This window comes from Salvelinus namaycush, chromosome 21 (genome assembly GCF_016432855.1).
Source record: "Salvelinus namaycush isolate Seneca chromosome 21, SaNama_1.0, whole genome shotgun sequence".
NCBI lineage: Eukaryota > Metazoa > Chordata > Actinopteri > Salmoniformes > Salmonidae > Salvelinus > Salvelinus namaycush.
Genome location: NC_052327.1, coordinates 47327 through 72828, shown reverse-complemented (window position 1 = coordinate 72828; position 25502 = coordinate 47327). Strand labels below are relative to the sequence as shown.

The following is a 25502-nucleotide window of genomic DNA, read 5'->3' as shown; positions in this document are numbered from 1 at the left end:
TTCCAAACGGCTGCAAATCCTTTTCCTCCCATGTAAACCGCACCGTGTTTGCGAGTCCAATCCCTGGGACCGCCATTCTTTTCCCACAATATTCCACTCCAGGGAAAAACCCCTATCGCTTTCCTACTTCGACCTTCTGACTCAGCGAGCTCTGGGGCACCTCGGTACCAAGCTTGATCTGAGCCAAAAGGCCGAGAAGCGATAACCCACAAATGGAACCCTGCACCCGCCGGGCACCCGGGGGTCTCGGCAGACTTTGGCGGTTCGGCAAAAGGTGGCTCCTCCTCCTCTCCCCCCCACCCCCCACCCACCCAACCTTTCCCTGGCGACAGACAGACAGACAGACAGACAGACAGACAGACATGCGGGTGTTTTTTTTTTTTTGAAGTCGCCAATGCGTCTTTAAGTCACTAGCTCTTTGAACTCAATTGCCCTTAGCGACAACTTGGAGTGGAAAAATACACCGGTCAGTCCGATTGAAGTCAAACGCATGAGCAAAAAGTGTCTCGGCGGTGGGTGGGTGGGCGTCATCATCTCTGTCAATTTCTCTTGAAACAAGCTATACCGAGCTCTGCCAGAAGCAAAGCCCTTCCAAAAATACTTTGAACTCATAAGTGTTCCTCTCCACGGAAGTCTTTAGTAAAAGGCGAAAGGCTTGTGCGTAATGAAGAGAAACCAGAGTCGTATGGAAGTCAGAGGTCGGGGCCCGAGACACACTCTGTGCACTACTAGGCTGGGATCTCGCGGGTGGGTGGTCACCCAACCCACTCTGACAACTTTTCCAGGGCTGTGTGTGGGTGAAAAGTCACAGACAGACAGACAGACAGACAGACAGACAGACAGACAGACAGACAGACAGACAGACAGACAGACAGACAGACAGACAGACAGACAGACAGACAGACAGACAGACAGACAGACAGACAGACAGACTCACTCACTCACTCACTCACTCACTCACTCACTCACTCACTCACTCACTCACTCACTCACTCACTCACTCACTCACTCACTCACTCACTCACTCACTCACTCACTCACTCACTCACTCACTCACTCACTCACTCACTCACTCACTCACTCACTCACTCACTATCCTGACCAACGTTTTTTTTTTTAAATGGCGGGAAACGGGGGAACCCACGAAGAGCGCTTCGCCCTACTTTCACTTTGGATGTTTTTTCTTTCTTTTTTCTTTCCTTGACAACGGGAGGAATGTGTTGCACCGTTCCCGGAGGTACTGCAATACCGGGTCGATGCGTGGAGCGGACGGAGCAAGCCCCATTTCCGACTCCCTGTTCGAAAAATCCATTTAATATGTAGTCCCCCGATGGGGGACGTATCAGATATTAAACTGATAAGAACAGATTTTTTTTTTTAGAAAAAATAATTTATTACGTTCAATACCCTTCATTTTTACAAAATCATATTTTAGCAATCAAAATCAATATTTCATTATTTTAAATCTATTTACAAAATTAATCAACAAACAAAAACCCTCAGGGGAGCATCATCCCTCCCCGTCATACCTAACCAATACCTTTCCCTATCTCCCTGTCCCTAATCTATACCCTTACATCTCTAAATTAATCCCAGCCCTAAACCCCCTTTCCACCTCTCCCGAGCAGCATGCTGCCCCCACTTCAACTCCTCCCTCTTCATCCTCCCCCTCAAATCTCCTTCCACCCTCCTTACTATCCCTTCCACCCCCCAATCTCTCCCTGTCTTGACCAAGTTCTGCCTGGCTTCCCACAGCCCCCGCTTAAAGAGACTCATGAGAAGCCAGAGCAGAAACCCGTCCCTAACTGTACCCCTCGCTCTCCCTACACCTCTCTCTAACCTAGCCCAAGTCAACACAAAATCCCCTCTTACCATTCCTAACAACACCCGTGCCCTAGCCCATACTACTCCGGCAAAGGCACAGTCCCAAAAGACATGACGCACAGTCTCCTCCCTGCCACAAGCAGATCTTGGACAGGTGGGGGATCGCGCCAAACTATGCCGGTACATAATTGAACGCACCGGCAAGCACTTGTGGAGGCTCAACCAATTCAGGTCCTTGAGCCTGTTGTCCAGGCCCCGCGCCTGCACTCCCTCCCAGACCACTTCCGAGATACCCACTACAGGCGCCGGACTCCCTGCCCGTCTGACCTCCTCGTACAGGTGCCTGTGGTCTAAACCTACTCGGGCGACTTCAACCTCGGGGTGCGCACGCAACCACTTGGCCGCATGGCCAAAGTGCCACGGCAGCTGTTCCGCCCGAGGACCCGTGTTAGACCACACCATTACGCTTCTCGCCTGATACGAGAAGAACACCCGCAGGAGGTAACCGGACGGGTGTATCACTGGATGAGCAAGCTCTGTCAACAAAAAAGAAACAAAAATTGCGTCCAGCTTGAGGGGGAGATGCGGTACCCCCCTACCTCCCTCCCCGATGGGACAGAGCATGCGTGCCCTGGCGACCCACTCGTACCTGCCACCCCACATGAACTGAAACACAAGCCTCACTAGAGGCCTCCTCAGACAAGCCGGCAATGGGTAGATGTACGCCAAATACAAAAGAGACGGCAATACATCCACCTTGAGAACCAGGACCTTGCCTATAAAAGACAAGGACCTAGCCCTCCACATCGCTAGCTTCCTCTGTACCACTGCGATACCCATGTTCCAGTTCAGCGTCGCTGAGCCTGAGGTCTCAAAATGGACCCCGAGAATCCTCAGGGCCCCGTTACAGAGAGATAACCCCCCGGGCACATCCGTCCTACCGCGCCATCTTCCGAAATACTTAACAGAAGACTTTGCATGATTCAGAACCGCTCCCGACGCTCGGGTGAAATCCCCAATTATGGCAAGGGACCTTGTCAGGCACGAGTCCTTGCAAAGCAGCAAGGAAGTGTCGTCGGCGTACTGCGTCATCTTAACACGCAACCCGCCACTTCCAGGGATCAACAAGCCCTCCACCCCTGTGTCTGCCCTAATGGCAGCCCCCAGAGGCTCCATGTACAGAACGAAGAGGAGAGCCGAGAGCGGGCACCCCTGCCTGACCCCTGTAGAGAGGTCAAAAACATCACCCATGTGACTGTTTACGCTTACCCGGCACCCCGCTCCGATATATAATGTACGGATCCATCCTATAAACTTCTCCCCAAAACCTAATCTACCTAACACTCTGAAAAGAAAGGATCTATTCACGCGATCAAAGGCTTTCGCCTGATCAAGCGCTGCTACCATTAAAGGCAGACCTCTATCTTCTACCCAAGCGATGGAGTCCCTAATCAACTGTAGGTTCCATCTAATAGAGCGTCCCTCTACCCCGCACGTCTGATCCTCATGGACAACGTAGGGAAGGGCTGTGCGCAAACGATCCGCTAAGACCTTTGCTAGCAGTTTATAATCCACACACAGCATGGTCAACGGCCGCCAGTTGCCGAGGTCAGTTGCTTCCCCCTTCTTATAAAGAAGTGACAGCACACCAACCGCCATTGATCCCCCCGGGACCCCCGTCTCAAGGATGGCCTTCAAGACTTCGAGGACCACCGGTCCCAGAATACCCCAAAACTTGAGGTAAAACTCAGCCGGCAGCCCATCCATCCCAGGCACCTTCCCTTTTCCCATCCTCCTAAGGGCGCTCTCAACCTCTTCTAGGGAGATCTGATCCTCCATCACGTCTCTAATGTCCTCCGGCAATCGCCGGGACAAGTGTTCTAAAAACACATTTCCCTGCTCTACATCTATTTCCTTTTCCTTAAATAAACCTTGAAAATGGTCAGTTGTCACCCTGACCATTTCCTCCGGTTTTCTAACTATACTCCCATTCTCTTCCCTAACACCGTGCATTACCTTCCTACTCTGTCTGGCCCTAACTGACTTAAAGAACATAGCGGAACAAGTCTCATTATGTTCTAGAAAGCCACTATGTGCACGCTCCAGGAAAGCTCGAGCCTTCTGCTCCTGCAGCTCCCTGAGCTGCGCCTTCAGGGTTGTGTATCTCTCCCAGTCAATCGACCCGCCGAGGTTGCCTGCCTCATACTCGAGTTCGATTAATCTTTGGATACGATCCACCTCCCTCCTTTCCTCCCTTTTTTTCCTCTTATTATATCCTATAATAAAGGCCCTAATCCTTACCTTTACTATATCCCACCACTCTAACACCCCCTCGCACATGGACCGGAGGCCTTCAAGCCCCCGCAACACCTCTGTAACGGCATTGACAGAAGCTTGCTCATCCAGTAGATCCCGATCTAATTTCCAGTACCCGCTACCGAAGAGGCAGACTGGCGACCCCACCTGCAAAAGCACCCCGTCGTGATCCGAAAAGAAAACAGGCACCAGCCGCCCAGACAACTGACCCAAAAACCTGGATACAAAAATATAGTCGAGCCTCCTCGCAACCCCCCTGGAGTTGCGCCATGTAGGACCGACCATTGTCGGAGTCGTGTGCAGGCCACCATCAACCAGACCATGGCAAGCCATTAGCCCGGTGATGGCCCCTGCACTACTATCCCCTCCTATCCCTAAATCTATATTAAAATCTCCCCCTATCACCAAGTGCCTATTTGTAACACACAGGGGCGCCAGACAGTCCACCATCTCCCTCCTTTCTGACGCCACCTGTGGCCCATACACCACCATTAACCTATACCTACTAGCCCTAAACGTGATATCTACCCCCAAAACCCTCCCCTGCATCACAACAAAAGTGCCCTCTAATTTCACTTCCCTATTCCCAAACAAAATCCCCACCCCCGTTGAATGAACCCCACCTATACCCCAAACTGACTCCCCCTTGTCCCACTCCCTCCTAAATCTACACACATCCCCACCATCCCTCAGGTGAACCTCCTGTAAAAAACCAACATCAAAGCCCACTCCCTCCAAAAAACAAAAAACCGCCCTCCTTTTAACATAATCCCTCAAACCCCTTACATTTAAACTAAACAATTTTACAGAAATATTCATTAATAGTTAAAACCCATACCCTGAACAATTAAACCCAAACCAACACACAAAAAAACAGGAGACTCACCCGATGCTCCCCTGCCCCATTTCATCCGGCAGGGACGTCCTCTCATCCCCTGACGTCCCCCCGTCCTCCGTCACTTTATTCCAGGATGCAGGCATGGTGTTTGGCACTGGAGTGACCTGCATCCTGAGTTCTCCCCCATCATCCTCCAACCCTCCCTCCCTGTAGGCCTCTGGGCTGAGACTAGGGGACTCCATCTCCCCAGACATGAGTCCATGTCCCCCCCCAGCTCGACAACCCAAACCCTCCCCCCATGTATTTGGGGCTTCGGCAAACAGCGTGCCTATCGAATGTCTTCTTCCCACCCCCATCCCTCGCTTAGCCTCCCTCTCCCTCCCCTCATCATCCTTCAGGCTCACTCTCCTCTTCTCTGCCCTCTTCAGAGATGACGGCAAAAGGGTGACTTCTTCCCTTATCCCCACCATCCCCTCCGTCCTCTCCCTCCTCTCTTTCATCATCTCTTCCGCCTGGGTGCTCCCCCACTCCTTCAGCGTTCCGTCCTCCACCTCCTCCACTGTCCCCGCCTCCTTCTTCTTTGCTCCGTCACCTCCTTCCTCCTCCTCACCTTCCACCTCCTTTGCCTTCTCTTCTCTTCTCTTCTCTCCTTTCTTTGCCTTCTTCCTTCCATCCTCTTCCTGTGCCGTCTTTTCCCCTGTGCCATTCATGTCATCCGCACCCTTTCCTTCTCTTCTCCCCCCATCCCCCGTTCCCCCTCCAGCTGCAGACGCGTACGACCTTTGACGAGCCGGGCAATCACGCCACAGGTGTGTTGTCAATCCACACCCGTGACAAGCCTTGGGCTCGTCACACTCACTAGCCTCGTGCTTTCCTGACCCACAAAACCTGCACTTTCTCATGTCACACGAGGCCATTACATGGCCATAGGCCATACACCGCCTGCAGAACGGAGGCTGACGGTCATAAAACAATGTCCCCCTGTCAGCCCCCAAGGAGAACATCGCCGGAGGATGAAGGCATCCATCCAATCCTTTCGGGTCCTCCCTGAGAAGAACCTGGAACCCTCTCCTCCCGTTCCAGAATCCCAGGGAGTCCCTTAGGTACCTCGCTGAGGATACTTTGTCCGCATACCTCCCCAGAAAGGCCCTCACCTCCTCATCCTTCACATGCGGATTATACATATTGACTGTGACCACCCTGAAATTGTTCTTTGCCAGGCTGGTCACCTCGTAATGGCACAGGGGTTTTTCTTTTCCATCCTCTCTCACCTTCCTCAATATCTCGTCGTGCTTCTCCTCCTTGTGCAGCGTCACATCGAAAGCTCCCTCCATTGGATTCGCTTGGAGGCATAGCACGTCCTTCACTTCCAGCTTCAGGATCCCCATAAGAATTGTTCTCCCGAAAATCTCTCTTCCAAACTGCTCCATCTCTTTATCCCTCCAAGCAAACCGCACTGTGTTGGCCATCCCAATTCCTGGTATCATCTTGCTGTAAGAGTTGCGTGCCATTTCCGCCCTGGACAATGACACGCTTCTCAAAAAACCACTATAAATAAAAGAGACTCTCTTCACAAAGAAGCCAAAAGAAAAATGAAAACCAGAAACGCAAAATCCGATTCCCACCAAAAAAACAAAAAACAATAATTTTCCTCCCTCCGGGCTTCCTTCGACCTCCTGACTCAGCGGGCTTTGGGGCACCTCGGTACCAAGCTTGAACTGAGCCAAAAGGCCGAGAAGCGATAACCCACAAATGGAACCCTGCACCCGCCGGGCACCCGGGGGTCTCGGCAGACTTTGGCGGTTCGGCAAAAGGTGGCTCCTCCTCCTCTCCCCCCCCCCCCCCCCCCCCCCCCCCCCCCCCCCCCACCCACCCAACCAACCAACCAACCTTTCCCTGGCGACAGACAGACAGACAGACAGACAGACAGACAGACACAGACAGACTCACTCACTCACTCACTCACTATCCTGACCAACGTTTTTTTTTTTAAATGGCGGGAAACGGGGGAACCCACGAAGAGCGCTTCGCCCTACTTTCACTTTGGATGTTTTTTCTTTCTTTTTTCTTTCCTTGACAACGGGAGGAATGTGTTGCACCGTTCCCGGAGGTACTGCAATACCGGGTCGATGCGTGGAGCGGACGGAGCAAGCCCCATTTCCGACTCCCTGTTCGAAAAATCCATTTAATATGTAGTCCCCCGATGGGGGACGTATCAGATATTAAACTGATAAGAACAGATTTTTTTTTTTAGAAAAAATAATTTATTACGTTCAATACCCTTCATTTTTACAAAATCATATTTTAGCAATCAAAATCAATATTTCATTATTTTAAATCTATTTACAAAATTAATCAACAAACAAAAACCCTCAGGGGAGCATCATCCCTCCCCGTCATACCTAACCAATACCTTTCCCTATCTCCCTGTCCCTAATCTATACCCTTACATCTCTAAATTAATCCCAGCCCTAAACCCCCTTTCCACCTCTCCCGAGCAGCATGCTGCCCCCACTTCAACTCCTCCCTCTTCATCCTCCCCCTCAAATCTCCTTCCACCCTCCTTACTATCCCTTCCACCCCCCAATCTCTCCCTGTCTTGACCAAGTTCTGCCTGGCTTCCCACAGCCCCCGCTTAAAGAGACTCATGAGAAGCCAGAGCAGAAACCCGTCCCTAACTGTACCCCTCGCTCTCCCTACACCTCTCTCTAACCTAGCCCAAGTCAACACAAAATCCCCTCTTACCATTCCTAACAACACCCGTGCCCTAGCCCATACTACTCCGGCAAAGGCACAGTCCCAAAAGACATGACGCACAGTCTCCTCCCTGCCACAAGCAGATCTTGGACAGGTGGGGGATCGCGCCAAACTATGCCGGTACATAATTGAACGCACCGGCAAGCACTTGTGGAGGCTCAACCAATTCAGGTCCTTGAGCCTGTTGTCCAGGCCCCGCGCCTGCACTCCCTCCCAGACCACTTCCGAGATACCCACTACAGGCGCCGGACTCCCTGCCCGTCTGACCTCCTCGTACAGGTGCCTGTGGTCTAAACCTACTCGGGCGACTTCAACCTCGGGGTGCGCACGCAACCACTTGGCCGCATGGCCAAAGTGCCACGGCAGCTGTTCCGCCCGAGGACCCGTGTTAGACCACACCATTACGCTTCTCGCCTGATACGAGAAGAACACCCGCAGGAGGTAACCGGACGGGTGTATCACTGGATGAGCAAGCTCTGTCAACAAAAAAGAAACAAAAATTGCGTCCAGCTTGAGGGGGAGATGCGGTACCCCCCTACCTCCCTCCCCGATGGGACAGAGCATGCGTGCCCTGGCGACCCACTCGTACCTGCCACCCCACATGAACTGAAACACAAGCCTCACTAGAGGCCTCCTCAGACAAGCCGGCAATGGGTAGATGTACGCCAAATACAAAAGAGACGGCAATACATCCACCTTGAGAACCAGGACCTTGCCTATAAAAGACAAGGACCTAGCCCTCCACATCGCTAGCTTCCTCTGTACCACTGCGATACCCATGTTCCAGTTCAGCGTCGCTGAGCCTGAGGTCTCAAAATGGACCCCGAGAATCCTCAGGGCCCCGTTACAGAGAGATAACCCCCCGGGCACATCCGTCCTACCGCGCCATCTTCCGAAATACTTAACAGAAGACTTTGCATGATTCAGAACCGCTCCCGACGCTCGGGTGAAATCCCCAATTATGGCAAGGGACCTTGTCAGGCACGAGTCCTTGCAAAGCAGCAAGGAAGTGTCGTCGGCGTACTGCGTCATCTTAACACGCAACCCGCCACTTCCAGGGATCAACAAGCCCTCCACCCCTGTGTCTGCCCTAATGGCAGCCCCCAGAGGCTCCATGTACAGAACGAAGAGGAGAGCCGAGAGCGGGCACCCCTGCCTGACCCCTGTAGAGAGGTCAAAAACATCACCCATGTGACTGTTTACGCTTACCCGGCACCCCGCTCCGATATATAATGTACGGATCCATCCTATAAACTTCTCCCCAAAACCTAATCTACCTAACACTCTGAAAAGAAAGGATCTATTCACGCGATCAAAGGCTTTCGCCTGATCAAGCGCTGCTACCATTAAAGGCAGACCTCTATCTTCTACCCAAGCGATGGAGTCCCTAATCAACTGTAGGTTCCATCTAATAGAGCGTCCCTCTACCCCGCACGTCTGATCCTCATGGACAACGTAGGGAAGGGCTGTGCGCAAACGATCCGCTAAGACCTTTGCTAGCAGTTTATAATCCACACACAGCATGGTCAACGGCCGCCAGTTGCCGAGGTCAGTTGCTTCCCCCTTCTTATAAAGAAGTGACAGCACACCAACCGCCATTGATCCCCCCGGGACCCCCGTCTCAAGGATGGCCTTCAAGACTTCGAGGACCACCGGTCCCAGAATACCCCAAAACTTGAGGTAAAACTCAGCCGGCAGCCCATCCATCCCAGGCACCTTCCCTTTTCCCATCCTCCTAAGGGCGCTCTCAACCTCTTCTAGGGAGATCTGATCCTCCATCACGTCTCTAATGTCCTCCGGCAATCGCCGGGACAAGTGTTCTAAAAACACATTTCCCTGCTCTACATCTATTTCCTTTTCCTTAAATAAACCTTGAAAATGGTCAGTTGTCACCCTGACCATTTCCTCCGGTTTTCTAACTATACTCCCATTCTCTTCCCTAACACCGTGCATTACCTTCCTACTCTGTCTGGCCCTAACTGACTTAAAGAACATAGCGGAACAAGTCTCATTATGTTCTAGAAAGCCACTATGTGCACGCTCCAGGAAAGCTCGAGCCTTCTGCTCCTGCAGCTCCCTGAGCTGCGCCTTCAGGGCTGTGTATCTCTCCCAGTCAATCGACCCGCCGAGGTTGCCTGCCTCATACTCGAGTTCGATTAATCTTTGGATACGATCCACCTCCCTCCTTTCCTCCCTTTTTTTCCTCTTATTATATCCTATAATAAAGGCCCTAATCCTTACCTTTACTATATCCCACCACTCTAACACCCCCTCGCACATGGACCGGAGGCCTTCAAGCCCCCGAAACACCCCTGTAACGGCATCGACAAAAGCTTGCTCATCCAGTAGATCACGATCTAATTTCCAGTACCCCCTACCGAAGAGGCAGACTGGCGACCCCACCTGCAAAAGCACCCCGTCGTGATCCGAAAAGAAAACAGGCACCAGCCGCCCAGACAACTGACCCAAAAACCTGGATACAAAAATATAGTCGAGCCTCCTCGCAACCCCCCTGGAGTTGCGCCATGTAGGACCGACCATTGTCGGAGTCGTGTGCAGGCCACCATCAACCAGACCATGGCAAGCCATTAGCCCGGTGATGGCCCCTGCACTACTATCCCCTCCTATCCCTAAATCTATATTAAAATCTCCCCCTATCACCAAGTGCCTATTTGTAACACACAGGGGCGCCAGACAGTCCACCATCTCCCTCCTTTCTGACGCCACCTGTGGCCCATACACCACCATTAACCTATACCTACTAGCCCTAAACGTGATATCTACCCCCAAAACCCTCCCCTGCATCACAACAAAAGTGCCCTCTAATTTCACTTCCCTATTCCCAAACAAAATCCCCACCCCCGTTGAATGAACCCCACCTATACCCCAAACTGACTCCCCCTTGTCCCACTCCCTCCTAAATCTACACACATCCCCACCATCCCTCAGGTGAACCTCCTGTAAAAAACCAACATCAAAGCCCACTCCCTCCAAAAAACAAAAAACCGCCCTCCTTTTAACATAATCCCTCAAACCCCTTACATTTAAACTAAACAATTTTACAGAAATATTCATTAATAGTTAAAACCCATACCCTGAACAATTAAACCCAAACCAACACACAAAAAAACAGGAGACTCACCCGATGCTCCCCTGCCCCATTTCATCCGGCAGGGACGTCCTCTCATCCCCTGACGTCCCCCCGTCCTCCGTCACTTTATTCCAGGATGCAGGCATGGTGTTTGGCACTGGAGTGACCTGCATCCTGAGTTCTCCCCCATCATCCTCCAACCCTCCCTCCCTGTAGGCCTCTGGGCTGAGACTAGGGGACTCCATCTCCCCAGACATGAGTCCATGTCCCCCCCCAGCTCGACAACCCAAACCCTCCCCCCATGTATTTGGGGCTTCGGCAAACAGCGTGCCTATCGAATGTCTTCTTCCCACCCCCATCCCTCGCTTAGCCTCCCTCTCCCTCCCCTCATCATCCTTCAGGCTCACTCTCCTCTTCTCTGCCCTCTTCAGAGATGACGGCAAAAGGGTGACTTCTTCCCTTATCCCCACCATCCCCTCCGTCCTCTCCCTCCTCTCTTTCATCATCTCTTCCGCCTGGGTGCTCCCCCACTCCTTCAGCGTTCCGTCCTCCACCTCCTCCACTGTCCCCGCCTCCTTCTTCTTTGCTCCGTCACCTCCTTCCTCCTCCTCACCTTCCACCTCCTTTGCCTTCTCTTCTCTTCTCTTCTCTCCTTTCTTTGCCTTCTTCCTTCCATCCTCTTCCTGTGCCGTCTTTTCCCCTGTGCCATTCATGTCATCCGCACCCTTTCCTTCTCTTCTCCCCCCATCCCCCGTTCCCCCTCCAGCTGCAGACGCGTACGACCTTTGACGAGCCGGGCAATCACGCCACAGGTGTGTTGTCAATCCACACCCGTGGCAAGCCTTGGGCTCGTCACAATCCTTGGCCTCGTGCTCTCCTGACCCACAGAACCTGCACTTTCTCATGTCACACGAGGCCATTACATGGCCATAGGCCATACACCGCCTGCAGAACGGAGGCTGACGGTCATAAAACAATGTCCCCCTGTCAGCCCCCAAGGAGAACATCGCCGGAGGATGAAGGCATCCATCCAATCCTTTCGGGTCCTCCCTGAGAAGAACCTGGAACCCTCTCCTCCCGTTCCAGAATCCCAGGGAGTCCCTTAGGTACCTCGCTGAGGATACTTTGTCCGCATACCTCCCTAAAAAGGCCCTCACATCTTCCTCTCTAACATGTGGATTATACATGTTTACGGTGACCAACCTGTAGTTCTTCCTTGCCAGGCTGGTCACCTCGTAATGGCACAGGGGCTTTCTTTCTTCCATCCTCTCTCACCTTCCTCAATATCTCGTCGTGCTTCTCCTCCTTGTGCAGCGTCACATCGAAAGCTCCCTCCATTGGATTCGCTTGGAGGCATAGCACGTCCTTCACTTCCAGCTTCAGGATCCCCATAAGAATTGTTCTCCCGAAAATCTCTCTTCCAAACTGCTCCATCTCTTTATCCCTCCAAGCAAACCGCACTGTGTTGGCCATCCCAATTCCTGGTATCATCTTGCTGTAAGAGTTGCGTGCCATTTCCGCCCTGGACAATGACACGCTTCTCAAAAAACCACTATAAATAAAAGAGACTCTCTTCACAAAGAAGCCAAAAGAAAAATGAAAACCAGAAACGCAAAATCCGATTCCCACCAAAAAAACAAAAAACAATAATTTTCCTCACTCCGGGCTTCCTTCGACCTCCTGACTCAGCGGGCTTTGGGGCACCTCGGTACCAAGCCTGAACTGAGCCAAAAGGCCGAGAAGCGATAACCCACAAATGGAACCCTGCACCCGCCGGGCACCCGGGGGTCTCGGCAGACTTTGGCGGTTCGGCAAAAGGTGGCTCCTCCTCCTCTCCCCCCCACCCCCCCACCCACCCACCCAACCAACCAACCAACCTTTCCCTGGCGACAGACAGACAGACAGACAGACATGCGGGTGTTTTGTTTTTTTTGAAGTCGCCAATGCGTCTTTAAGTCACTAGCTCTTTGAACTCAATTGCCCTTAGCGACAACTTGGAGTGGAAAAATACACCGGTCAGTCCGATTGAAGTCAAACGCATGAGCAAAAAGTGTCTCGGCGGTGGGTGGGCGTCATCATCTCTGTCAATTTCTCTTGAAACAAGCTATACCGAGCTCTGCCAGAAGCAAAGCCCTTCCAAAAATACTTTGAACTCATAAGTGTTCCTCTCCACGGAAGTCTTTAGTAAAAGGCGAAAGGCTTGTGCGTAATGAAGAGAAACCAGAGTCGTATGGAAGTCAGAGGTCGGGGCCCGAGACACACTCTGTGCACTACTAGGCTGGGATCTCGCGGGTGGGTGGTCACCCAACCCACTCTGACAACTTTTCCAGGGCTGTGTGTGGGTAAAAAGTCACAGACAGACAGACAGACAGACAGACAGACAGACAGACAGACAGACAGACACAGAGACAGACAGAGAGACAGACAGAGAGACAGACTCACTCACTCACTCACTCACTATCCTGACCAACGTTTTTTTTTAAAAATGGCGGGAAACGGGGGAACCCACGAAGAGCGCTTCGCCCTACTTTCACTTTGGATGTTTTTTCTTTCTTTTTTCTTTCCTTGACAACGGGAGGAATGTGTTGCACCGTTCCCGGAGGTACTGCAATACCGGGTCGATGCGTGGAGCGGACGGAGCAAGCCCCATTTCCGACTCCCTGTTCGAAAAATCCATTTAATATGTAGTCCCCCGATGGGGGACGTATCAGATATTAAACTGATAAGAACAGATTTTTTTTTTTTTTTTTTATTACAAAAATTTACAATTTACAGTGACATTTTTTTTTTTCCATCAACACTTTTGCATTTCTATACAAGTTTTACACATCCCCAAACTCTCTTACAGAAGTCCTCTCCGTGCACGTATTTGTCCATTTCAATCACATTTCTTAACTTCCATAAAAACAAATAGAAGGCATCTGCTGGTACCGTTTTGTCTTTCTCCTTTTTAATACAAACATTCCTTTTTTCCCACAGTACCAGCTTCCCCAAACTTATAATACCCCACACGGCTCTGAACTTTTCCTTTGGCAGTGTTAGGATCTCCTCTCCATACACTATATTCTTACCATTCAAAATTATTTTATTACAGACCATGTTAATAACGGGTGCACACTTTCCCCAGAAATCTCTTGCAAAAACACACTCCCAGAATACATGCGTTACTGTTTCACTTTTTTTGCACCTGGGGCACTCTGCGTTCACCGCGCAGTTGTGCCTATACATCCTTTCCTTTACAGCCAACCTATTTAAAGCACACAGCCATCCCAAATCCTTACACTCGTTATCCATCCATTTTGGTTGTATCCCCTCCCAATTAACTACTTTCAGGTCAGCCTCATATCTCTGCTCCCAATTTTCCCTTATAATTTCGTACATTTTCCTGTGGTCCAATAAGACCTCTCTTTCGATTTCCTTTATGTGTATTTTCAGAAATGATATGGCCTGTACGTAATACTTAGGTTTAACCTCTGCATTCGGAACCCTGTTGTCCCAAGGTAACATCCCTCTTAAAGTGGACCCGAACCACAACCTGACAAAAAAAAAGGATTTGTGTTGTATTCCTTTCAACAAGGTTTTACACATCTGACTGAGGAAAAGACAATCCAGTTTCACCGACAGACACGGGATGTCCCTCCCTCCCTTTGACACCTTCCCATACATCATCTCTCTCTTTACACTTTCATATGAGCCGCCCCATATAAATGAAAATATCAACCTTGTCACGACAATTTTGCTCCTGGCATTGATTGGGAACACCAGCGCCAGGTAGATTAAGGTTAGTAATATAACTGTTTTTATTACCATAATCTTTCCACTGATCGTTAGCCTTCTGCTTTTCCACATATTGAGTTTCACCTTTACTTTTTCAATCTTTCCTTCCCAATTTTCCTTTATCCCGTCCTCTTGAAAGAAGTACACCCCTAATATTTTCAGCCCATCTTTACAGACAGTTATGCCTCCCTTGCCCTCTGTTCTCCCTTCCCAGGCACCGCAGTACATCATAGAGGACTTCCCCAAATTAACTTTTGACCCCACTGCTTCTCCATAAGTTTTCAACAGTACTATCGCCCTATCTATCGCTCGGTCAGAACCTAGAAACAGAGTGGTGTCATCTGCGTACTGGGCAATTTTAACCCTTTCTCCGTTACTCCCTGGGATATGCACCCCGTCTATACCTGTATCGTTCCTCATCAAATTCGCTAGCGGTTCAGCAAATAATACGTACAGTAGTGGTGACAATGGGCACCCCTGTCTCACCCCACCTTCTTGTAGAACCGGTTTGCTGAGAAACCCGTTGATTTGTACTCTACTGTATGCCTTATTGTACATTGTCTTAACCCAATTAACCAGAGTCTTACCACAATTCATTCTTTCTAGAGTTGAGAACAGGAAGTCGTGACTAACCCTATCGAACGCCTTCTCCTGATCGACGTTCAACACACACAACGGTAGGTTCCTGTCCTTGGCCCAAACGATCACGTCTCTGGTTAACTGTAGGTTGTTTGTTGCAGACCTATTCTTAACCCCACATGTCTGGTCCTCATTAACCAGGCTAGGCATCACCTCTTTCAGCCTATTTGTTATTACCTTCCCAAAAATTTTACTGTCCACATTTAGCAAGGTAATGGGCCTCCAATTTTTTAACATCTCTTTTTCTCCCTTCTTGTAAATTAAACTTATTACCCCGGACCTCATAGATTCTGGCATCATCCCCAAAACCAGGATCTCTTTATACACCTCCAGTAAATCCTCACCCAGGATACCCCAGAAACAACAATAAAATTCTTTTGGTAATCCGTCACTCCCAGGTGTTTTATCGGCCTTCAGAGATTTCATTGCCTCCTCTATTTCCTTTTTGGATACCTCCCTTTCTAAATGTGTCCTTTCTTCATTGTTTAGTTTTTTGCTTATACTATTTAATAATTCCTCCATTCTTGCTTTATCCACTTCTCTCTTCTTAAACAAAGCTTGGTAAAACTCCTGAGCGTGCGTCATTAAATCTTCTTTTTTGGTGACTTTCCCCCTACCTGTTTCTAATTCGGTAATTACAGATTTTCTTTGTTTTTCTTTAATACACTGGAAAAAGAACTTTGAACATTTTTCATCTTGTTCTTTTTCTGTTATTTTGGCCAAGAACGTAAAGTTCTTGACCTTTGTTTCAATGTTGTGTTCTATTTTCTTTTGAATGTTTCTGAATTCTTCCCCACACACCTGCTTACCCTCATTTATTTCAGCATGTATGGCCTGTAATTCATCTTGCAGTTCTTTCTCAAGATGCCTTTCTTCCTGTTTTTTCCTTTTACTATAAATTTGACAAAACAACTTTATTTTGGTTTTTACCGCCTCCCACCATTCAGCTGTGTTTTTAAATGCCCATTTCATATCCCTCCATGAATTATAAAAGGACGTAAACTCATCTCTAAATTCCGCACCTTCTAGCACCTTTGTGTTTAATTTCCAAAATCCTCTTCCTATCTCCTCCCCTTTAATTTCACAAGACACCCCAATTGTGTCGTGATCTGAGAACCAATTTGGATATATGGAGAAACTCCAGCTTTGGGTGGTCTTGGTTACAAACAGGTAATCTAATCTTTTGCTTGCTCCTCTTGAGTTTCTCCATGTATGCCCTATACCTTTCTTATTATGTCTCCTGTATGTGTCTGCCAAGTTATAATCACACAAAACATTTTTTAAATATTGTGCAGTAAAATCATATTCCCCCTCTAAGTCTGTGTTGAAGTCCCCCCCCATTATCACCATGCGGTTTGTGCACAGAACATTCGGTAAGTGCTTAAAAAAATCTAACCTTTCCCCTTTTACTGCAGGAGCGTACACGTTTACTAGGCGCAGCTTGTTGTTGTTCAGCCTGCCGTCTACGTATACGAGCCTCCCTGGAATAATAATGATTTCCTCCTCGATTACAAACCCAGTATCCTTAAATATTATCCCTACCCCATCTGAGTGCACGTTGCCTATGCTCCATACTGACGCACCTGCCTTCCATTCCTTGCTGAACCTTTTGATGTCCTCTGCGTTCTTTAGGTGACACTCCTGAAGGAAGCACACCTGGAAGTCCAGTGCCTTTAAAGAAAAAAACAAAGATGTCCTCTTGACAGTGTCTCTCAATCCCCTGGCATTAACTGACAGGACATTAAACATCATTTTCTTTTATGTTCCGTCTCTTTGCCCCTTGGTCCGAACCAGTGTTGTTGACTCCAAGTTTTCCCCCATATAGCCACTCAGGAATTCCAGCTGGGGAGCCCCGCTGCCCTCGCTATCCTCCTCTGATGGTATACCCAACGACAAAAGTGGAGGCTCTCCCGCTGAGGGCGACTCAGAACCTGGAGCTCCTTGCTCTCCCGGCTCCAGAACGTAGAACCTGTTGGGTGTCACTATTAATTGTTTTTTTGCCTCTTTGTCCGGCCTCTTCCCTGATACTTTCCTTTTTGCTGTTTTCTTCCCCTCGGTCCAATCCATCTCTTTATCCTCTTCTGTTTCACCCCACTGTACTCTCCTCTCCACCGGGGTATCTGATGTTATTATCCCCTGTGACGACTCCTCTGTTACCACCTGTTCTGGTTGGGCCGAAGTTCCTGCCACCGGATTCTCTAAAACGTAGGGCCCCGCCACCTCTCTTGGGGCCGTTCCCGGAGAAGCCTCCGGAAGAGGCTTCGGGAGGTTCTCAGGTACGGGTGCATGGTCTCTCTGAATATCGTCCATTACCCCCTCAAAGTTTTGCAGTGCACCCACGTAAGTTTTTTCTCTGGCAGGGCAGTCCTTGAACATGTGCTCCAATGAATCACACAGATTGCACGATTTGGTTTTTTTACAATCCCTTGCCTGATGATCCGTCTCCGAACAGTTTCTACAAAAAGTGTTCGGGCACATCGCTGCAATGTGGCCCTCTTCTCCGCATCTTCTACATGTTTTGGGCTGTCCATAGAAGTAGAGGTACCCCTTTACACCGCCAATGTAGAAAGACGCTGGGGGATGTTCGATTCCTCCCGCCCGTGTTCTAAACCGGACAGCATATTTTCTCTTCCCATTCCACATACCATCATAATCCATTTCTTTTGTACCAACCCCCAATACGTCACAGTATTTACCTAGGAAGGATCGTATATCCTGCTCTTTTACATACGGGTTCTGCATGCAGACTGTTATGGTCCTTACCCGACTTGCAAACAGAGGCTCCACATTGAAGTTGGAGATCGGTGTTTCGTCCTTGTGTTCCAGGCACTTGCTCCAAGCTTCTTGACACAGGTAATCCCCCGTGAAGGTGACCTCGAAAGCATTCCGAGCCGGAAAATCCCTGTAGCAGTAAATTCGTTCCGTCGTTACTCCCAGAAATTCAAAGATGACTTCCTTTGCGAAACTCCTTCTTCCAATAACGAACTGTATTCCATCCATTTCTTTCCCGATAAACCGGATTGTATTCAATAGTCGCGCCGCAGGGGCCGACGTAAATTCTCCCGTCGCCATCACCTTCTCCTTCCTTTCGCCGATCAAACTGCGGTCATGCCACACACTTGATTTAGCCAAAAGGCCGAGAAGCGATAACCCACAAATGGAACCCTGCACCCGCCGGGCACCCGGGGGTCTCGGCAGACTTTGGCGGTTCGGCAAAAGGTGGCTCCTCCTCCTCTCCCCCCCACCCAACCACCCAACCAACCAACCAACCAACCAACCAACCAACCTTTCCCTGGCGACAGACAGACAGACATGCGGGTGTTTTTTTTTTTTTTGAAGTCGCCAATGCGTCTTTAAGTCACTAGCTCTTTGAACTCAATTGCCCTTAGCGACAACTTGGAGTGGAAAAATACACCGGTCAGTCCGATTGAAGTCAAACGCATGAGCAAAAAGTGTCTCGGCGGTGGGTGGGTGGGCGTCATCATCTCTGTCAATTTCTCTTGAAACAAGCTATACCGAGCTCTGCCAGAAGCAAAGCCCTTCCAAAAATACTTTGAACTCATAAGTGTTCCTCTCCACGGAAGTCTTTAGTAAAAGGCGAAAGGCTTGTGCGTAATGAAGAGAAACCAGAGTCGTATGGAAGTCAGAGGTCGGGGCCCGAGACACACTCTGTGCACTACTAGGCTGGGATCTCGCGGGTGGGTGGTCACCCAACCCACTCTGACAACTTTTCCAGGGCTGTGTGTGGGTAAAAAGTCACAGACAGACAGACAGACAGACAGACAGACAGACAGACACAGAGACAGACAGAGAGACAGACAGAGAGACAGACTCACTCACTCACTATCCTGACCAACGTTTTTTTTTAAAAATGGCGGGAAACGGGGGAACCCACGAAGAGCGCTTCGCCCTACTTTCACTTTGGATGTTTTTTCTTTCTTTTTTCTTTCCTTGACAACGGGAGGAATGTGTTGCACCGTTCCCGGAGGTACTGCAATACCGGGTCGATGCGTGGAGCGGACGGAGCAAGCCCCATTTCCGACTCCCTGTTCGAAAAATCCATTTAATATGTAGTCCCCCGATGGGGGACGTATCAGATATTAAACTGATAAGAACAGATGATTCAAAGTTTTATTCTTCTTTCCATACATTCAATACAGTGGACACATTCCCTCATTCTTTGTACCCACCCCTTCATTTCATCCACCAAAGTCTATTTTAACAGTTGAAAACCCGCTCGTCAAAACAAAGCCATTTTGCCTCCGGCTGACATTCTATGGTCCACCATGCGCTTAACCCATCCCGTTCTTTTGCATGGGACCCCAGCCAAACCAAAAACCCCACTATACCACACAAAAACCCTCACAAACCCACCACGGCCAATATAACAACACTAATTACCCTCTATGGCCCACCTATCTGGTCAGCCCTAGCCCCCCTTTCCATCTCTCTAATGCGGCATGATGCCCCCACCTCCTCTCCTCCCTCCTTATCCTCCCTCTCAAGTCTCCCTCCACTCTCCTCACTATTCCCTCCACCCCACTATTTGCCCCCGACTTAACCAACACTTGCCTGGCTTCCCACAGTCCTTGTTTAAACAGGCTGACGATCAGCCACAACAAAAACCTTTCCCTCCTCTCCCCTCCTACTCTCCCTATTCCTCTCTCCACCCTCGCCCATGTTATCACAAAATCCCCCTTAACTCTACTTAGTATGCCCTGTGCCCTTGCCCACACTACTCCAGCGAAGGCACAGTCCCAATACATGTGCCGAATCGTCTCCTCCCCAATGCAAGTTGGTCTCGGACACTGAGGGGATTGTGCCAATCTATGCCGGTACATTACTGATCTTACTGGTAAGCACTTGTGGAGGCTCAACCAGTTTAGATCCTTGAGTCGATTGTCTAGACCCCGCACCTGTATGCTCTCCCAGACCACGGCAGGTGTCCCCACCACTGGGGCCGCACAAACGCTCCGTCTAACCTCCTCGTACAGGTGTCTGTGATCCAAACCTACTCGGGCTACTTCAACCTCGGGATGCACACGCAGCCACTTCGCCGCATGACTAAAGTGCCACGGCAGCTGTTCCGCCCGAGGACCCGTGTTGGACCACACCATTATGCTCCTCGCCTGGTACGAGAAAAACACCCGCAGAAAGTATCCTGAGGGATGAATCACCGGCTTAGCGAGTTCATTCAACAAGAATGACACAAAAATCGAGTCCAGCTTGAGTGGGAAGTGTGGAACCCCCCTCCCACCCTCCCCGATGGATGAGAGCATGCGGGCCCTGGCGACAAACTCATACCTGCCCCCCCACATGAACTGAAACACGAGCCTTACTAGCCCCCTCCTCATGCTCGCTGGCAATGGATAAACGTATGCCAAATACAGGAGGGAAGGCAGTACATCCACCTTCAGCACCAGTACCTTGCCCATAAAGGACAACGATCTGGCCTTCCACATTGCCAGCTTCCTCTGAACCACCGCAACCCTCATGTTCCAGTTCAGTGTCGCAGAGCCGAAGGTCTCAAAATGGACCCCAAGTATCCTCAGGGCCCCATTACAGAGAGATAGCCCTCCGGGCACGTCCGTCCTGCCCCGCCATCTGCCGAAATACTTAACTGACGACTTGGCGAGGTTAAGGACCGCTCCCGACGCGCGGGTAAAGTCTCCAATTATGTCCAGAGACCTTAGCAGGCACGAGTCCTTGCACAAAAGCAAAGTAGTGTCATCTGCGTACTGTGTCACCTTAACACGCAAACCGCCGCTCCCAGGGACCAACAAACCCTCCACCCCTACGTCAGCCCTAATGGCAGCCGCTAGGGGCTCCATATAGAGCACAAAAAGGAGTGCCGAGAGCGGGCATCCCTGCCTAACCCCTGAGGAGAGGCCGAAAACGTCACCCAGATGGCTGTTAATGCTCACCCGGCACCCCGCTCCCACATACAACACCTTGATCCACTTTATAAAGCGATCGCCAAACCCTAACCTACCTAGTACTCTGAAAAGAAAAACCCTACTGACGCGATCAAAAGCCTTTGCCTGATCAAGCGCCGCTACCATTAAAGGTAGTCTTCTATCCTCAACCCAGGCGATGGAGTCCCTGATCAACTGGAGATTCCACCTAATGGAACGTCCTTCCACCCCACACGTTTGATCCTCATGGACAACGTAGGGAAGGGCTTTGCGTAAACGGTCTGCCATGACCTTAGCTAGTATCTTATAATCTACGCACAGCATGGTCAAAGGCCGCCAGTTGCTAAGGTCGGCAGCGTCTCCCTTCTTGTAGATGAGGGACAGCACACCTACAGCCATTGACCTGCCCGGGACACCAGTCTCAAGAACCGCCGTCAGGACTTCGAGGACCACCGGTCCAAGCATACCCCAAAATTTGAGGTAAAACTCCGCCGGCAGCCCATCCATCCCAGGCACCTTCCCTTTCCCCATCCTCTTGAGGGCGCTCTCCACCTCCTCTAGTGTTATCTGGGCCTCCATCCCCTCTCTAATGTCCTCCGGCACACGCCGGGACAAATGTTCTAAGAACATGGTGCCCTTCTCTTCCTCTACTACCCTCTCCTGGAAAAACTCCTGGAAATGGTCAGTTGCCACCCTGACCATCTGCTCCGGCTCCCTGACTATCCTACCCTGTCTATCCCTCACCCCATAAAAAACCTGTCTTGCCTGCTTTTCCCTGACTGATTTAAAAAACACTGCAGAGCAGGTCTCATTCTTCTCTATGAAATCAGAGTGTGCACGCTGCAGGAAAGCACGGGCCTTCCTCTCATGCACCTCCCTGATTTGAGCCTTGAGGCTGGTTGCACGCTCCATGTCCATTGAGCTTCCGAGGTTGCCAGCCTCGTACTCTAGCTCAAGAAACCGTTGGAGCTGCCCCACCTCCCTTTTCTCCTCTCTTACCTTCCTGTTACACCACCCACAAATAAAACCCCTAATTCTAACTTTGGCTATCTCCCACCACTCCAACACCCCTCCGCACATAGGTCGGAGACCCTCAAGCCCTCGAAAAAAATCAGAGAAATCGTTGACGAACACTCGCTCCTCCAGGATGTCCCGGTCGAGCTTCCAGAAACCCCTACCAAAAAGGCTGACAGGCGCTTTTACCCTAAAGAGGACCCCATCGTGGTCCGAGAAAAACACAGGCAGCAACCGCCCAGACAAAAGCCCCAGGGATTTATGCAGAAAGACGTAGTCCAGCCTCCGCACAACCCCCCGGGAATTACGCCACGTGGGCCCCGCCAACGCCGGAGTAGTGTTAAGGCCGCCGTCCACCAGACCATGACTTGCCATAAGTCCAGTGATGGCCCCTACACTACCCTCTACCACCCCTCCTAAATCTACATTAAAATCCCCACCCACTACTAAAACCCTGTTTGTTGCACACAGCGGAGCCAGCAGCTCCACCATCTCCCTTCTCTCTGGCACCGTCTGTGGCCCGTATACCCCTATAACCCTTAACCTAAAGACCCCTACTCCAATGTCTACCCCCAATACCCTCCCCTGCATTCCTACCTGTATTCCCTCTACCTTCACCTCTCTTGTGCCAAACAAAATCCCAACCCCTGTTGAGTGGACCCCCCCCACACTCCACACTGACTCCCCTTTATCCCACTCTTTTTTAAACCTCGCCGCATCCCCCCCATCTCTCAAGTGCACCTCCTGCAAAAAACAAACAGTAAAATCTATGTTGGATAACCAACTAAACACTGCCCTTCTTTTTATCGGGTCCCTCAGACCTCGAACATTCATCGTCATTATTTGGATATTCGCCATTTCCCCTAAATACTGAAAAACCTGAAACCCTGTTCAGCAGTCCTCCACTTACCCTGTTTTATGGGTACAGATCCTCCTCCCCCATGGGGCCCACTCCTACAGCTTCGGAGTCTCCCCCACCTCTCCCACCGCCCTCTTCCCCAAATCTCCCTGTGTAAAGGGGGGGTGGGGTCTGGAGTCCCGCCATCCCAAAAACAGCCTGAGACTCCCCATCCCCTGATTGCATCCCCACCCTGTCGTAACCCGGGAGGGCAGATTCTATTGCTGCCAGGGGGTCCCCCCCTACATTACCTATCATCCCCCCGTACCCTTGTACACCCCCGTCCCCAGCCTCCTGCTCCTGCTCCTCACTCTCCGAGGTCTCTCCACCCACTCTCATCTCCTCCCGGCTACCCCAGTTGCGGTGGCGGACTCCATCTTGGTGAGTGGGATTGATGCTTCTGTCAAAACTCGGGGGAACCACCTCAGTGGCCCCTTCTTCCTTCCCGCTCTGACCCTCTCCCGGCCCACACAAGTTCCTCTTCTTCTTCTTCCTCCTCCGTGTTTCCCCTCTGTCAGCAAGTACCCTTTCTTCCTCCCTGGTCTTCTGTGCTGTGGAGGCTCCCCTTTTTTGTCCTGGGGTTGCCTGTAAGGGCGGTATGGACCCCCCTTCCCCGTTCCTTGTTGTCTTGACCTTGAGCTCCTCCACCATCTCCCTTATCGCCCCCAAAGGGCCCCCTCCCTCTATGGGAAACGTGTCCAGGGACGAGCCCATCTCACCTGTCGCTCCCCCCTCTTGAAACTTGCTTTTGGGTGACATACCCTCTTCCATCTGTGTCTCCGGGACCACCCCCAAACCCACAGAGGTCCCCTCTCCCACATCAGGCTGACCCCCGACTCTTGTTGCTTGCAAAGCCTCTGGTGGCTCCCCTTTCTCCCCCATGCCTTTCCCTCCTTTCATCCTTTCCCCGGCTACAGCTGCCGCATATGAGCCTGGCTTCCCCGGGCACTCCCTGTACAGGTGTTGTTTGCTCCCACACCCATGACACTCTTTTGGTGCTGTGCAGTCCTTGCCCTCGTGGTCCACCGATTGGCAAAACCGGCACTTCTGTGCACTACATGCAGCTGTTACATGCCCGTATTCTCTGCACTTTTTGCAGTACGGAGGTTGGCGGGAATAGAAAAGCACCCCTCTATCCGAACCCAGCGCAAAACTTGCCAGGGGATGTAGGAACCCATCAAACCCTCCCTTATCCGGCCTAAGGAGCACCTGAAATTGGCGTCTGCCTGTCCAAAACCCCAGAGAATCCTTTATGTACCTTGCCCCCGATGTTACATCGCAATACCGGCTCAGGTATTCTCTTATGGCTATGTCTGCCACATGAGGGTTGTACATATGTACATTAATTACCCGGAAATTTGTCTTCGCCAGGCACGTTACGTTGAATAACACCAATGGCCTCTCCCCAGCTCCAGCCTTAGCTCGATCCATCATCACATCACACATACCTTCAGTGTGGAAGGTCACGTCGTACGCCTCCTCCATCGCATTTCCCTGGAGACACATCACCTCCTGTACTCGAAGCTTCAGGGCCCCCATCAGCACTGTCCTTGCGAAAGTGTCCCTCGGCATCCGTCCTTCATCCTCCTTCCAAGCAAATCTTATCGTATTTTTAAACCCTGTCCTAGGGACCGACCCAGCTCCACCTTTAGCGTTTGCCATCTCCCCACGGAGAAAAACCAGCAGGTTCAAAATTTTCCAAAAAAGAAATACGCCTGCCCTTTACGCCCTCCTACCTTCGACCCTTGACCCAGAGAGCTTTGAGGCACCGCGGTACCGAGCTTGTATCTGAGCCAAAAGGCCGAGAAGCGATAACCCACAAATGGAACCCTGCACCCGCCGGGCACCCGGGGGTCTCGGCAGACTTTGGCGGTTCGGCAAAAGGTGGCTCCTCCTCCTCTCCCCCCCCCCCCCCCAACCAACCAACCAACCAACCAACCTTTCCCTGGCGACAGACAGACAGACAGACAGACAGACAGACAGACAGACAGACAGACAGACAGACATGCGGGTGTTTTTTTTTTTTGAAGTCGCCAATGCGTCTTTAAGTCACTAGCTCTTTGAACTCAATTGCCCTTAGCGACAACTTGGAGTGGAAAAATACACCGGTCAGTCCGATTGAAGTCAAACGCATGAGCAAAAAGTGTCTCGGCGGTGGGTGGGCGTCATCATCTCTGTCAATTTCTCTTGAAACAAGCTATACCGAGCTCTGCCAGAAGCAAAGCCCTTCCAAAAATACTTTGAACTCATAAGTGTTCCTCTCCACGGAAGTCTTTAGTAAAAGGCGAAAGGCTTGTGCGTAATGAAGAGAAACCAGAGTCGTATGGAAGTCAGAGGTCGGGGCCCGAGACACACTCTGTGCACTACTAGGCTGGGATCTCTCGGGTGGGTGGTCACCCAACCCACTCTGACAACTTTTCCACGGCTGTGTGT

At 50.8% G+C, this 25502-nt stretch overlaps 5 non-coding genes and 3 pseudogenes across 5 annotated transcripts; all 8 read right to left on the bottom strand.

Moving 5' to 3' along the window:
- Positions 1-567: 567 nt before the first annotated feature.
- LOC120066834 lies at positions 568-684 on the bottom strand. Its single transcript, XR_005478816.1, has one exon. It is a non-coding gene; the product is annotated as a U5 spliceosomal RNA (small nuclear RNA).
- Positions 685-1215: 531 nt separating this feature from the next.
- LOC120066907 lies at positions 1216-1391 on the bottom strand (annotated as a pseudogene).
- A 5675-nt stretch (positions 1392-7066) lies between these two features.
- LOC120066906 lies at positions 7067-7242 on the bottom strand (annotated as a pseudogene).
- A 5696-nt stretch (positions 7243-12938) lies between these two features.
- On the bottom strand, positions 12939-13055 carry LOC120066832. The gene has a single exon (XR_005478814.1). It is a non-coding gene; the product is annotated as a U5 spliceosomal RNA (small nuclear RNA).
- A 351-nt stretch (positions 13056-13406) lies between these two features.
- Positions 13407-13592, bottom strand: LOC120066916. The gene has a single exon (XR_005478884.1). It is a non-coding gene; the product is annotated as a U2 spliceosomal RNA (small nuclear RNA).
- A 5168-nt stretch (positions 13593-18760) lies between these two features.
- LOC120066831 lies at positions 18761-18877 on the bottom strand. The gene has a single exon (XR_005478813.1). It is a non-coding gene; the product is annotated as a U5 spliceosomal RNA (small nuclear RNA).
- A 331-nt stretch (positions 18878-19208) lies between these two features.
- LOC120066918 lies at positions 19209-19375 on the bottom strand (annotated as a pseudogene).
- Positions 19376-25274: 5899 nt separating this feature from the next.
- On the bottom strand, positions 25275-25391 carry LOC120066830. Its single transcript, XR_005478812.1, has one exon. It is a non-coding gene; the product is annotated as a U5 spliceosomal RNA (small nuclear RNA).
- Positions 25392-25502: the final 111 nt, after the last annotated feature.